Here is a 13,281-nt window from a genome sequence, read left to right on the forward strand (position 1 = left end):
CAGATTGGAGATGGAGTTGACAGGGCCTTAGAAGATCATGGGCACATATTCAGTTAGCTTGGTTCACTCTATTCTGTAGCATAATTTTAGCCCTGAATTTTGCGTAAGTATAAGGGAGATGAAATGAGGCCACCTAGAGAGGTCTGCATGACTGGAGGAAAAAGAACAAGCAAATCTACTCTAACGGGTCAGTAGCAAATTCAAAGAAGCATTTACCAGGCACTGAACACACCCTGGAACCAAATGAGTGCAATATCTTAGTAACGTAAAGAAGCTGCATCCCTCCCCAGCTTAGAGAACGTGAGGACCTGTGTAGCCATCTTTATCCCCACCGATGTCCTGACTTACTGCTGTAATTGCAGGACCTCATTAAACACATCCCCAGGAGACAGCATAGCGCATTAGTGAACATGCAGGCTCTGGAGTCAGATGCCTGGGTTCAAGTCCTGACTCTGATTCTCACTAGCTCAATAATTTTAGTCAATTTTTTTTTTTTTTTTTTTTTTTTTTTTGAGACAGGGTCTTGCTCTGTCACCCAGACTGAAGTGCAGTGGCGCAATCTCGGCTCACTGCAATCTACGCCTCCCAGGTTCAAGCAATTCTCGTGCCTCAGCCTCCTGAGGAGCTGGGATTATAGGCATACACCAACACACCCAGCTAATTTTTTTATTTTTAGTAGAGATGGGGTTTTGCTATGTTGGCCAGGCTGGTCTCGAGCTCCCAACCTCAAGTGATCCACCTGCCTTGGCTTCGCAAAGGCTGAGATTACAGGAGTAAGCCACCTCACCAGGCCAATCTTAATCAGTTTACTTAGCATTCTCTCTACCTCCATTCTCTCAAGTGTAAAAGTGGGTTAATAGGAGTTCCTACTTCATAAAGTTGTTCCTACATCAAGGGTCAGAACAGTGCCACCTAACATGCACTAGGCATTTGGTGTTAGCAACTATAATCACCAATCAATCAATAATCACCAATCAAGCATCTCTGTTAGGCACCATGAGAGATACAGAGCTGCCCTACAGGTACATGCAGTCTGAAGGAGGAGGTGCAAAGTGTACAAAAAATTACTGTAATTCAAGGGGAGACAATAAGTGTTCTAAGGTTGTGCACATAAACAGTTACCATGTAGGAGCATCTACCTTGAGGTAGATAGTCCAGGCATTCCCATTTGACAAGCAATAGAACTAAGGCATAATGTGGTTACTTTACTTACCCACAATCACACGGATACTGAGTAGCACAGCCAGGCTTTGAAGATGGGCTTCCCTTACTGCAAAACCTGTCCTCTTAACCACAGTACAGGATACACATTGCCTGATAACGTGCTATATTGTAGGTGCAGCTGTGACCGTTTCTAAATGAACTCCATCAATAGACCAACACTCCTCAGTGTTGACGCCACCAAACCCAATAAATCTCCAATATATGTGCTAAACAATTACTAATTCAATTAATTACTTAATTAGCTAGCAGATGCAGTAATGCATTAAGAAGCCCATAATACCTAATTATACCTATTAGTACCAGCCTAATACTAATACCATTAGGCTGAGATTGGCACAATGCATTCTCTGATACCTAGAACAATGCCTGATACATAGTATAGTATGCATTCAATAAATATCTGTTGACTAAATAAACTTACTCCTGGTTTGTGCTCATTTTTACGTTCAAATGTCTTTAACATTTTTATTATTAGAGTTAGTATTTTGTGTATAATTAGGTGCCAGACCTTATAAGGACTACAAGCTTCCTAACATTAACACAACATCTGCCCTTTCCTAATTATTCCATCAATTGATGAAAAACCAAGGATCACAAGAAAAGTTTATATCTTGTGCAACTCTACCAGGAGCCTAAGAAAACACCTAGTCCAGGCAAGAACAAGGCAGAGACCCTTGGACGGGGCAGGGGCAGGGCCAGAGAGAAGGTTGATGGACTCTGAAAAGAACAAAACTTCCACAGCAAAGAACATTTCAGCAGCCTAATTAAGAAAAGTGGACGGGGAATTAGAGATGGAGCCATCTGCCAAAAGATAAATTAGAACAGGTATGAAACCACTGACCCACTTTTTGTATGCTATGATCTTTAGTAAACACAGCCATAGTGCAACTTATGTTCCTATCAGCTGGTACGCAGGGAGAAGAAACCATAATAACAAACCCTGCTCTAAAATATGTTCTGGTCTCTTCTACCTTGCAAGGAAGTATCTAGTCTCTGCACAACATGAACAGTCAGAGTCCTGGCAGGAAATGGATGACAGTGCAAGCCAGGCAAAAGAGGGGAGATAGCAAGAGAGTATTCACAGAGGTGGCAGCAAGACTAGAAGAAACTAACAAGGATGGTGCAGTGCCCCAGGGCTAGCAACATGGAGGGCACATTACCACCCCAGGATTCAAAGGCACAAGGGATGGTCTTGGTGTCCAGAACCTGGAGAAAGTAGCTGTGTGGGGAGGGACTCGTTAATAGGAGCTGTGACCTTTGGTTCTTTGGCATGGGTTGCAGCAATACAGGATAAGCCAGAGGGATAAACACCCTGCCACACTCCTCCTGGTGGTGCCTCCTGTGGGCCAGATCTAACCAGAAGCCAGAGGGCCAGGGTGACCCAGAAGCACAAAGCAGGGTGAAAGATGGAGCATGGTTTAGGGTGGGGACAGGTGTAGATGTGACAGGGGTCTTGGTGTTCACACATCTCCCAGGTATGTTCTCACCTTCTCCATCCTACTTTCTCCTTGTATAAACCACATAAAGGAGAGACCCCATGATCTCTGGCTTCTAGTTGGGTTTAGCCAATGGCAAAAATGAGAATGTGATCACGGTGTTGACTTTCCTGTTGTCTCTAGCTGCTGGTGCCTCTCCATAGAGAGAGGCTGACTACATAACTCTCTATTCAGGTCCCAGGAACCTCTCCCTCCCTGGTCCCTTCCAAGTATCACACGAGGTCTTTTACAAGGTGTATTAGTCTGTTTTCACGCTGCTATAAAGAACTTCCAGCCTGGCCAACATGATGAAACCCCATTTCTACTAAAAATACAAAAAATTAGCTGGGAGTCGTGGCGGGCGCCTATAATCCCAGCTACTTGGGAGGCTGAGGCAGGAGAATCACTTGAATCTGGGAGGCAGAAGTTGCAGTGAGCTGAGATCATGCCACTGCACTCCAGCCCAGGTGACAGAGTGAGATGCCATCACAAAAAAAAAAAAGCTTCCCTGAGTGATCTGAGTGACATGGTTTGGCTGGGTCCCCACCCAAATCTCATCTTGAATTCCCACATTTTGTGGGAGGGACTTAGTGGGAAGTAATTGAATCATGGGGGTGGGTCTTTCTTGTGCTGTTCTCATGATAGTGAATAAGCCTCATGAGATCTGATGGTTTTATAAACAGGAGTTCCTCTACACAAGCTCTCTCTCTCTCTTTGCCCGCAGCCATCCACGTAAGATGTGACTTGCTCCTCCTTGCCTTCTGCCATAATTGTGAGGCCTCCTCAGCCATGTGGAATTATAAGTTTATTTAATCTCTTTCTTTTGTAAACTGCCCGGTCTTGGGTATGTCTTTATCAGCAGTGTTAAAATGGACTAATACACTGAGACTGGGTAACTTATAAACAAAAGGGGTTGAATTCACCCACTCACAGTTCCATACGGCTGAGGAGGCCTCAGGAAACTTATAACGGAAGGGGAAGCAGGCACCTTCTCCATAAGGTGGCAGGAGGAGGGATTGAGCAGGGCAAATTGCCCCTTATAAAACCATCAGATCTCGTGAGAACTCATTCACTACCATGAGAACAGCATAGGAGAAATCGCCCCCATGATCCAATCACCTCCCACCAGATTCCTCCTAGAAAACGTGGGGATTGCATTTTGGATTACAATTCAAGATGAGATTTGGGTGGGGAAACAGCCAAACCATATCACAAGGCAATATTTTTCTGCAATAATACATTCTGATTTTCATACATCTTCCATTTTCAATGGAAGTTAGTGAGAAGCTAGAATTTATTTACCAGAATTCCATTTTTACATTTTACAAACCCTGTTGGAATACATACTTTCCAGTACCTAAATGATACCTTGGAAGGAGGAGAGTTCACAGTAATACACGTTTATGATGTTATACAAATGGGGAAAGATGTGAGCCAGAGAGGGGCTTCCTTTCTCCAAGAAGCGAACTCTGCCATGGGCTGGCTCCTCACTTAAAGCATAAGTAAATGTTACCCAGTACAAGTGGTAAAAGCAAACTGGTCATCAAGCTTAACTATTCAGTAAATACAGATAGAGGGAATGTTAATCAGAACAGGGTTGAAATCTTATTGTTCTTTCCTACCTTAAAAAAGAAAATTTCCGTGGCTCCCAGTTGCACATTGGATGAAACAAAGTTTTAAGCATAAACTCCAAAGTCATTTGAGATCTGACTCCAACCTGCTCTTTCTTCTTCGGTTGCTCTCCAAATGAATATCCTAAATCCCAGCTACCCAGACCCCTACAGCACTGTTCCCTGTCGGTATCCTGGACTTCACCTCTCTGTTGTCATGTAGTCCCCCTGTCTTAAATTATGCTTTCATCTTTGGCTGTCCAATTCCTACTTGACATCCAAAGACTTATACAGAAATTTTCGCAGCAGCTCAATTTTTAATAGTCACAAGTTAGAAACAACTAAAATGTTTATCAATGGATGCATGGATAAAACATGGCATATCCATACAATGGAATTCTGCTCAGCAACAAGAATACACTTTTAATACATGCAATAACATGGATGAAATCCAAAATCATGATGAGTGAAAGAAGTCAGATAAAAAGGAGTATAGACTGTATAGTTCTGTGTACATACAACTCTTAAAAATATCAACCAACTTATGATGGCAGAAAAGAGTTCAGTTGTTGCCTGGAGATATCAGTAGAGAAAAGGACGGACTTCCAAGGGGCTCAAAGACTCTTTTGGGGGGAGATGAAAATATATGCTATTCTGACTGTGATGATGATTTCAATGGTGTACACGTATCCCAAAACTCATAAAATCAAACACTTTAAATATGTGTGGCTGACCGGGCGCGGTGGCTCACGCCTGTAATCCCAGCACTTTGGGAGGCCGAGACGGGCGGATCGCGAGGTCAGGAGATCGAGATCATCTTGGCTAACACGGTGAAACCCCGTCTCTACTAAAAAATACAAAAAACTAGCCGGGCGCAGTGGCGGGCGCCTGTAGTCCCAGCTACTCGGGAGGCTGAGGTAGGAGAATGGCGGGAACCCGGGAGGCGGAGCTTGCGGTGAGCTGAGATCCGGCCTCTGCACTCCAGCCCGGGAGACAGAGCGAGACTCCCTCTCAAAAAAAAAAAAAAAAAAAAAAAAAAAGTGTGGCTTATTGTTCACCTATTATACCCCAATAAAGTTGTAAAAAAATATATAAACAAAGTTAAACCACAAACTGCAAAAACCACTGCAGTGAGCCAATAAAGGAGTATTATCTACAAGGTAATGAGGATCCCAACAAATCAATTAAAAATACAAATGAAGCAATAGAAAATGGGTACAGAGCACATCCTTGGAAAAAACTGTTCTGTCTCAACAAAATGTAAAAATTCACCTTATTTACCTACGGCTTTGAAGGAACAGCAATATCTGTAAGGGTCACTGGTGAGAATGCAGTCCTTCAGTTGGGAAGAACACGCCTCACAGAGCATCCTAGCTGCACCTCCATCATCCTAATCACACCCCCAGCATCCTAACCACACCTCCATCGTCCTAACCACACCTCCACCGTCCTAATCACACCCCCACCATCCTAACCACACCTCCATCGTCCTAATCACACCCCCAGTATCCTAATCACACCCCCAGCATCCTGATCACACCCTCAGTATCCTAATCACACCCCCAGCATCCTGATCACACCCTCAGAATCCTAACCACACCCCCAGTATCCTAATCACACTCCCAGCATCCTAACCACACCTCCATCATCCTAATCACACCCCCACCATCCTAACCACACCTCCATCGTCCTAATCACACCCCCAGCATCCTAATCACACCCCCAGCATCCTAACCACACCCCCAGCATCCTAACCACACCCCCAGCATCCTAATCACACCCCCAGCATCCTAATCACACCCCCAGCATCCTAACCACACCCCCAGCATCGTGGCCACACCCCCAGCCCTTCTAACTCATCCCGCCAGATTCAGCATCCTAGGTGCTACCTGGCCTGTCAGAGCACCAAATTCCATGTGTAAAACAGAAGCCCAACCCCACATGTACATATGTCCTTGAACTGTATTTTTTCAGTCCAATCGTTTACAAACTTTCCATCTTGTTGGGTTTTTTTTTGTTTGTTGTTTTTTTGTTTTTTTGTTTTTTGTTTTTTTTAGCAGGGTCTTGCTCTGTCATCCAGGCTGGAGTGCAGTGGTGCAATCATGGCTCACTGCAGCTTCCAACTCCTGTGCTCAAGTGATCCTCCAGCCTCAGCCTCCCAAGTAGCTGGAACTACAGAACTGCACACCAGGCCCAGATGATTTTTAAATTTTATGTAGAGGCAGGGTCTTGTTCTGTTGCCCAGTCTCATCTGGAACTCCTAGGCTCAAGCGATCCACCTGCCTCAGCCTCCCAAAGTGCTGGGATTACAAGTGTGAGCCCCTGTACCCGGCTTCATTTATAGTTACATTACTCAAACCCAATGCAGAGAAGGGATTGTTATAATCCTCAGGCCAGGATAGAGCTCCATGGAGGTTTGGACCACAGTCTGCACTGCTATGGCAAAGGCACACCTATCCTTCCTGCTGTGGAAACACAAACTCCTTGAGGCCACAAGGGCATCTGTTCCACCTAGCCCCTCAGAACCGAGCACGTGACTTCCTACCCTGCATCCAAAATCGTATCTCGAGTTTTATTACAGGCACTTTGCAAAACACTTCCAAATACTTTTTTTCCCTTTGTTTTTGTTGCTTTCTTTTCTTTTTGAAACAGGGTCTCCCTCTGTCACCCAGGCTGGAGTGCAGTGGTTCGATCATAACTCACTGCAGCCTAGAACTCCTGGGCTCAAGCGATTCTCCTGCCTCAGCCTCCCAAGTAGTTGGAACCACATGTGAGCACCACCACACCCAGCTAATTTGTTTTATTATTATTATTGTATAAATAGGGTCTTGCTAGGTTGCCCAGGCTGGCCTCGAACTCCTGGCCTCAAGTAATCCTCCCGCCTCCACCTTCCAAAGTACTGGGATTACAGGTTTGAGCCACCCCTCTGGCTCCAACGTTTTTCTTATTCAAGTTTCACAAGAACCCTGATCTGGTATCAGTTAATGTTATTATGACCCTTATTTCGAATTTGACGACTGCAAAGACTTGCAGGTGAGTGATTGTACCCGAGGCTGTCCAGTTCATCAGGAAGGGGACCTGAGCCTCCTGCCTCCACGTGCAGCGTTTTCCCCAGAGCCCGGACGAGTTTTGGAAACCAGAGCTGCAGGCGACTGCCGCTTTGTGGAGAGAGCTGAGGCGAGGCTAGGCGAGCTGGGGTGGGCGCGGCCGGATGCAGAGCTGCAGGGCTCCTTCTCCTCCGTCCCGCTCTGCCTGCCGGTTCCACTCCGCCTGCCCGCGGCTGACTGAAACTGACAGGCTCGCGGGAGAACTGGAGCAGAGGCGGGAGGGGGCGGGGACAGGAGGCAGAGCCCGCCCGGAAAAATCCCAGGTGGCCGTGGAAGGAATAAGGGGAGAAACAGGAACACCTATAGGAAAAGGGACACTATGTGCACATTTCGTGTCTCCTCGGCTTTCCAGCTTTTCTCCCTTTAAGCCTTTATTAAAGGGGAAAAAATGAACAGATAAATAGTTCGTTTATTAATTATTAACAAACAAGTGGCACTAATGAATAGCATCATTAAACGGCATTTTGTGAATATTAATGTGTAGTTATAGTCTAAATAAGGTCTCCGTTCTCCCCTTGGCCAGCCAAGGTCTTTCCCACTCTTGTTCAAAAGTCATCTATCTTAATTACACCGCCCTACTCCCCCACCCCCGCCAGCCCCGCCAATTAAAACCCCGCAGTCACAGCCCCTATTCGGCATTTCCTGTAGTCCTTATCACATAGGACACTATTAACACATGATTTTAACTTTTATTTTTATTGTCTGTCTCTGTGCACTAGAGCAAACGTTTTATAAAGACATGAATTTTTGTATTTTGTACACTGATGTGAACGAGTACCTAATAATGCCATAGGTGGACAATAAATATTTGTGGGAAAAAATAAAACAGACTGGGCGCAGTGGCTCATGCTTGTAATCCCAGCACGTTGGGAGGCCAAAGCAGGTGGATCACTTGAGGTCAGGAGTTCAAGATCAGCCTGGACAACATGGTGAAACCCTGTCTCTACTAAAAATACAAAAATTAGCCAAGCGTGGTGGTGTGCTACTCAGGAGGCTGAGGCAGGAGAATTACTTGAACCTGGAAGGTGGAGGTTGTAGTGAGCCGAGATCGTGCCACTGCATTCCAGCCACTGCATGACAGACAAACAGAGAGCCAAATCATGAGTGAACTCCCATTCACAATTGCTTCAAATAGAATAAAGTACCTAGCCATCCAACTTACAAGGGATGTGAAGGACCTCTTCAAGGAGAACCACAAACCACTGCTCAATGAAATAAAAGAGAACACAAACAAATGGAAGAACATTCCATGTTCATGGATAGGAAGAATCAATATTGTGAAAAAGGCCATACTGCTCAAAGTAATTTATAGATTCAATGCCATCCCCATTAAGCTACCAATGACTTTCTTCACAGAATTGGAAAAAAAAACTACTTCAAACTTCATATGGAACCAAAAAAAGAGCCCGTATGGCCAAGACAATCCTAAGCCAAAAGAACAAAGCTGGAGGCATCACACTACCTGACTTCAAACTATACTACAAAGCTACAGTAACCAAAACAGCATGGTACTGGTACCAAAACAGAGATATAGACCAATGGAACAGAACAGAGCCCTCAGAAATAATACCACACATCTACAGCCATCTGATCTTCGACAAACCTGACAAAAACAATAAATGGGGAAAGGATTCCCTATTTAATAAATGGTGCTGGGGAAATTGGCTAGCCATAAGTAGAAAGCTGAAACTGGATCCTTTCCTTACTCCTTATACGAAAATTAATTCAAGATGGATAAGAGACTTAAATGTTAGACCTAAAACCATAAAAACCCTAGAAGAAAACCTAGGCAATACCATTCAGGACATAGGCATGGGCAAGGACTTCATGTCTAAAACACCAAAAGCAATGGCAACAAAAGCCAAAATTGACAAATGGGATCTAATTAAACTAAAGAGCTTCTGCACAGCAAAAGAAACTACCATCAGAGTGAACAGGCAACCTACAGAATGGGAGAAAATTTTTGCAATCTACTCATCTGACAAAGGGCTAATATCCAGAACCTATAAAGAACTCAAATTTACAAGAAAAAAACAAACAACCCCATCAAAAAGTGGGCAAAGGATATGAACAGACACTTCTCAAAATAAGACATTGATGCAGCCAACAAACATGAAAAAAAGCTCATCACTGGTCATTAGAGAAATGCAAATCAAAACCACAATGAGACACCATCTCATGCCAGTTAGAATGGCAATCGTTAAAAAATCAGGAAACAACAGCTGCTGGAGAGGATGTGGAGAAATAGGAACACTTTTACACTGTTGGTGGGACTGTAAACTAGTTCAACTAGTGGAAAACAGTGTGGCGATTCCTCAAGGATCTAGAACTAGAAATACCATTTGACCCAGCCATCCCATTACTGGGTATATACCCAAAGGATTATAAAGCATGCTGCTGTAAAGACACATGCACACATATGTTTATTGAGGCACTACTCACAATGGCGAAGACTTGGAACCAACCCAAATGTCCATCAATGACAGACTGGATTAAGAAACTGTGGCATATATATACCATGGAATACTATGCAGCCATAAAAAAGGATGAGTTCATGTCTTTTGTAGGGACATGGATGCAGCTGGAAACCATCATTCTCAGCAAACTATCGCAAGAATAGAAAACCAAACACCACATGTTCTCACTCATAGGTGGGAATTGAACAATGAGAACACTTGGACTCGGGAACGGGAACATCACACACAGGGGCCTGTTGTGGGTGGGGGAAGGGGGAGGGATAGAATTAGGAGATATACCTAATGTAAATGACAAGTTAATGGGTGCAGCACACCAACATGGCACATGTATAGATATAAAACAAACCTGCATGTTGTGCACATGTACCCTAGAACACAAAGTATAATAAAAAGAAAGAAAATAATTTTAAAAAGGAAAAAGAAAGAAACGAAAATAAAAAGAAAAAAGAAAAGAATACTACAAGTGAGAGTGAGAGGGGTTCCCTCCATATGCCACCACCCACTTCCTGTATTCCTCCTTTCTGTCATCAAGGGCTTGCAAGAGAGGCGAGAGAGGTGAAGGGAACCTCACCTTAGCCATGAGCTATGTCCTTCCCCCTGAGCAGGCTCTGGAAGTCTCCACTGCAGAGCTCCTGGCTGCTACCCTCTGGCACTCTGACACCTTGGGTGGCATCCTCCCATGCGGGCACATAGTTCCAGAGTGGAAACAGCCCAGTGCTCTTATTTTACAGGACCCCGTGAGACACAGTGGCCTTCCCAAGGGTACACAGTGAGCTCCTGAGTCCCTCTCTCCCTCTACCAGTGCACAGACACTTTGTCAGTCGGTGGCCAATGGCCTGGCCCTTGGCAAATGCTGGAAGGTGGAAGCTATATTGAGGCCTGGCAGCCTCTACTGTCTGTGTTCTCTTCTCCTCTCACCCCAGTGCTGGTCTTTCCTCTTTCCGCCTTTCCAGAGCCATGATGTACTCAGTGATTCATCAGTGATTGCATTTGTCCAAGCAGACAAACGCCTATTTCACTCCAGACTCCAGGGGAGGAGGTGCTGGCCTAGAATTGCAGTCATCAGAGAGCTAAGTAGAAAGATATTTTGCAGAGGAGGATCATCTCGTCCAAACTCTAATATGTGCTTTTTCTAAAGAGCTTTCAACTTTTTAAATCCACAGGACAGAGCAGAGTCCAAAGCCAGAGAGGAAATGACTGGCCCAGGATCTCTCTCGGAGTCAGGGTTGTAGGAGTCCAGGTATTCTGATTCCCAGTTCTCCATCTGCAGATTTTCTCTTCCCTCCATTATCAACATATCTTGAGAAGAGAAGAGTCACATAAACAAGAAAAATTTCCAGCAGGTTTTCCCTGAATCTTTCCAGCTCGAAGTAAGCCTGACATATGGATGCTTATTCTCACTCCTATCTTGAACCTCATCATCAGAGGCTGCCAGAGTGAACTTAGAGCAAGAGATTAAAAAAAAAAAAAAAAAACAGTCCTTAAAACAGGCCAGATCCTTTTGTGGTTCATAAGCATGATGATTGGGTTTTCAGGCTATTGTGTGAGATGTGCCTCGCTCAAACTATGGTATGACGTCTGCACATTACCCATCTGATGGGAAGAAAAAGAAAAAAGGCCAGGGACAGCAGCTCACGCCTGTAATCCCAGCATTTTGGTAGGGTGTGGCAAGAGGATCACTTGAGCCCAGGAGTTTGAGACCAGCCTGGGCAATCTAGTGAGACCCCCTCTCTACAAAAAAAAAAAAAAAAAAAAAAAAAATTAAATTAGCCAGGTGCAGTGCACACACCTGTAGGTGGGAGGATCACTTGAGCCTAGGAGGTCGAGGGTATAGTGAGTTATGTTTGTGCCACTGAACTGCAGCCTGGGCAACAAAGCTAGACCCTGTCTCATAAAACAAACAAACAACCCCAAAACAGGCCACAATTATTTCTATTTGTTGAGCATCTAATATGTGCCAAGCACTTCCAAGTATCCATCCTCTGACATAATCTACACAGCAATCCTGCAACATCAGCTCAGAGACCACAAAGCCAGGAAGGATCAAAGCTGGCATTTACACTGAGCACTGCGTGACACCAGAGCCCATGTTTTTTGCTCCTTAAAATCTTAGCTGCAGTGGGCAACATCAAAATGGAGAAAAAGACCTTCAGGGAGGTGACCCTATTGTCCCTCAGAGGCTGCCAACTCCAAAGGGGTCCCTTCCATCCCGCATTTCTGGGTTAGGTTTTCCACAGCTCCCGTTGCCATGGCATTAGGGGCTCTTGTCAACATTTGAAAACCCAGAAGAGGAAAATAAGAGGGTTCAGCTCTTTGATTCAAGAGCTGACCAGTTCAGGGTTGAGCATGGTGGCTCATGCCTGTAATCCCAACGCTTTGGGAGGCCAAGGCAGGCAGATCACCTGAGGTCAGGAGTTCAAGACCAGACTGGACAACATGGTGAAACCTCATCTGTACTAAAAATACAAAAATTAGCCAGGCATGGTGGCAGGCGCCTGTAATCCCAGCTATTCAGGAGACTGAGGCAGGAGAATAGCTTGAACCTGGGAGGCAGAGGTTGCAGTGAGCCGAGAGCTGAGATCGCACCACTGAACTCCAGTCTGGGTAACAGAAGAAAACTCTGTCTCAAAAAAGGAATAAAAAAAGAGCTGACCCTGACCAGTTCTTTTAAAAGATCAACTCAATCTGGTCTTTGACTGAGGATTAGAAATTAGAGACAGATGATGGCACTTGCAGGCCTTGAAGTTATTCAGCTTCTTGCTCTGAGAAGTTCTGTTCACTTTTCAGACATGATCTCATTCTCCTCGCCAGGATCATAGTGGGAGAGCAGAGAGGGGATGGGGACACTTCTCTGTAGGGTCAGATGAGGAGTGAGGCTCATGCCTCCCCATCTCTGGCAGAACCTGCTCCCTCTCCTCTCTTCTCCTGCCTGGCATGAAAGCTAAGGCTATCATGCCACTGGCACTGTTCCAAGTAAGCTGGAATTTACATGAGGGCCATGGTTTGCACCATCAAGTTTAAAAGATCAAGAAACAGGGTCAAGTGTGGTAGCTCATGCCTGTAATCCCAGCACTTTGGGAGGCAGAGGTGGGCAGATCACTTGAGGTTAGGAGTTCGAAACTAGCCTGGCCAACATGATGAAACCCATCTCTACTAAAAATACAAAAAATTAGCCAAGTGTAGTGGTGGGCACCTGTAGTCCCAGCTATTTGGGAGATTGAGGTGAGAGAATCACTTGAACCCAGGAGGCGGAGGTTGCAGTACTGGGATCGTTCCACTGTATTCCAGGCAGGGCAACAGAGTAAGACCTTGTCGAAAGGAGGAAAGAAAGAAACAAAGAAAGAAAGAAAGAAGGAAAGAAAGAAAGAAAGAAAGAAAGAAAGAGAGA

The 13,281-nt window shown here is 44.9% G+C and overlaps 1 non-coding gene across 1 annotated transcript; it reads left to right on the forward strand.

The window, feature by feature from the left end:
- Positions 1-11,388: 11,388 nt before the first annotated feature.
- LOC111551404 lies at positions 11,389-11,492 on the forward strand. Its single transcript, XR_002734353.1, has one exon. It is a non-coding gene; the product is annotated as a small nucleolar RNA U13 (small nucleolar RNA).
- Positions 11,493-13,281: the final 1,789 nt, after the last annotated feature.

The sequence above is a fragment of the Piliocolobus tephrosceles genome, chromosome 7 (genome assembly GCF_002776525.5).
Source record: "Piliocolobus tephrosceles isolate RC106 chromosome 7, ASM277652v3, whole genome shotgun sequence".
Classification (NCBI taxonomy): domain Eukaryota; kingdom Metazoa; phylum Chordata; class Mammalia; order Primates; family Cercopithecidae; genus Piliocolobus; species Piliocolobus tephrosceles.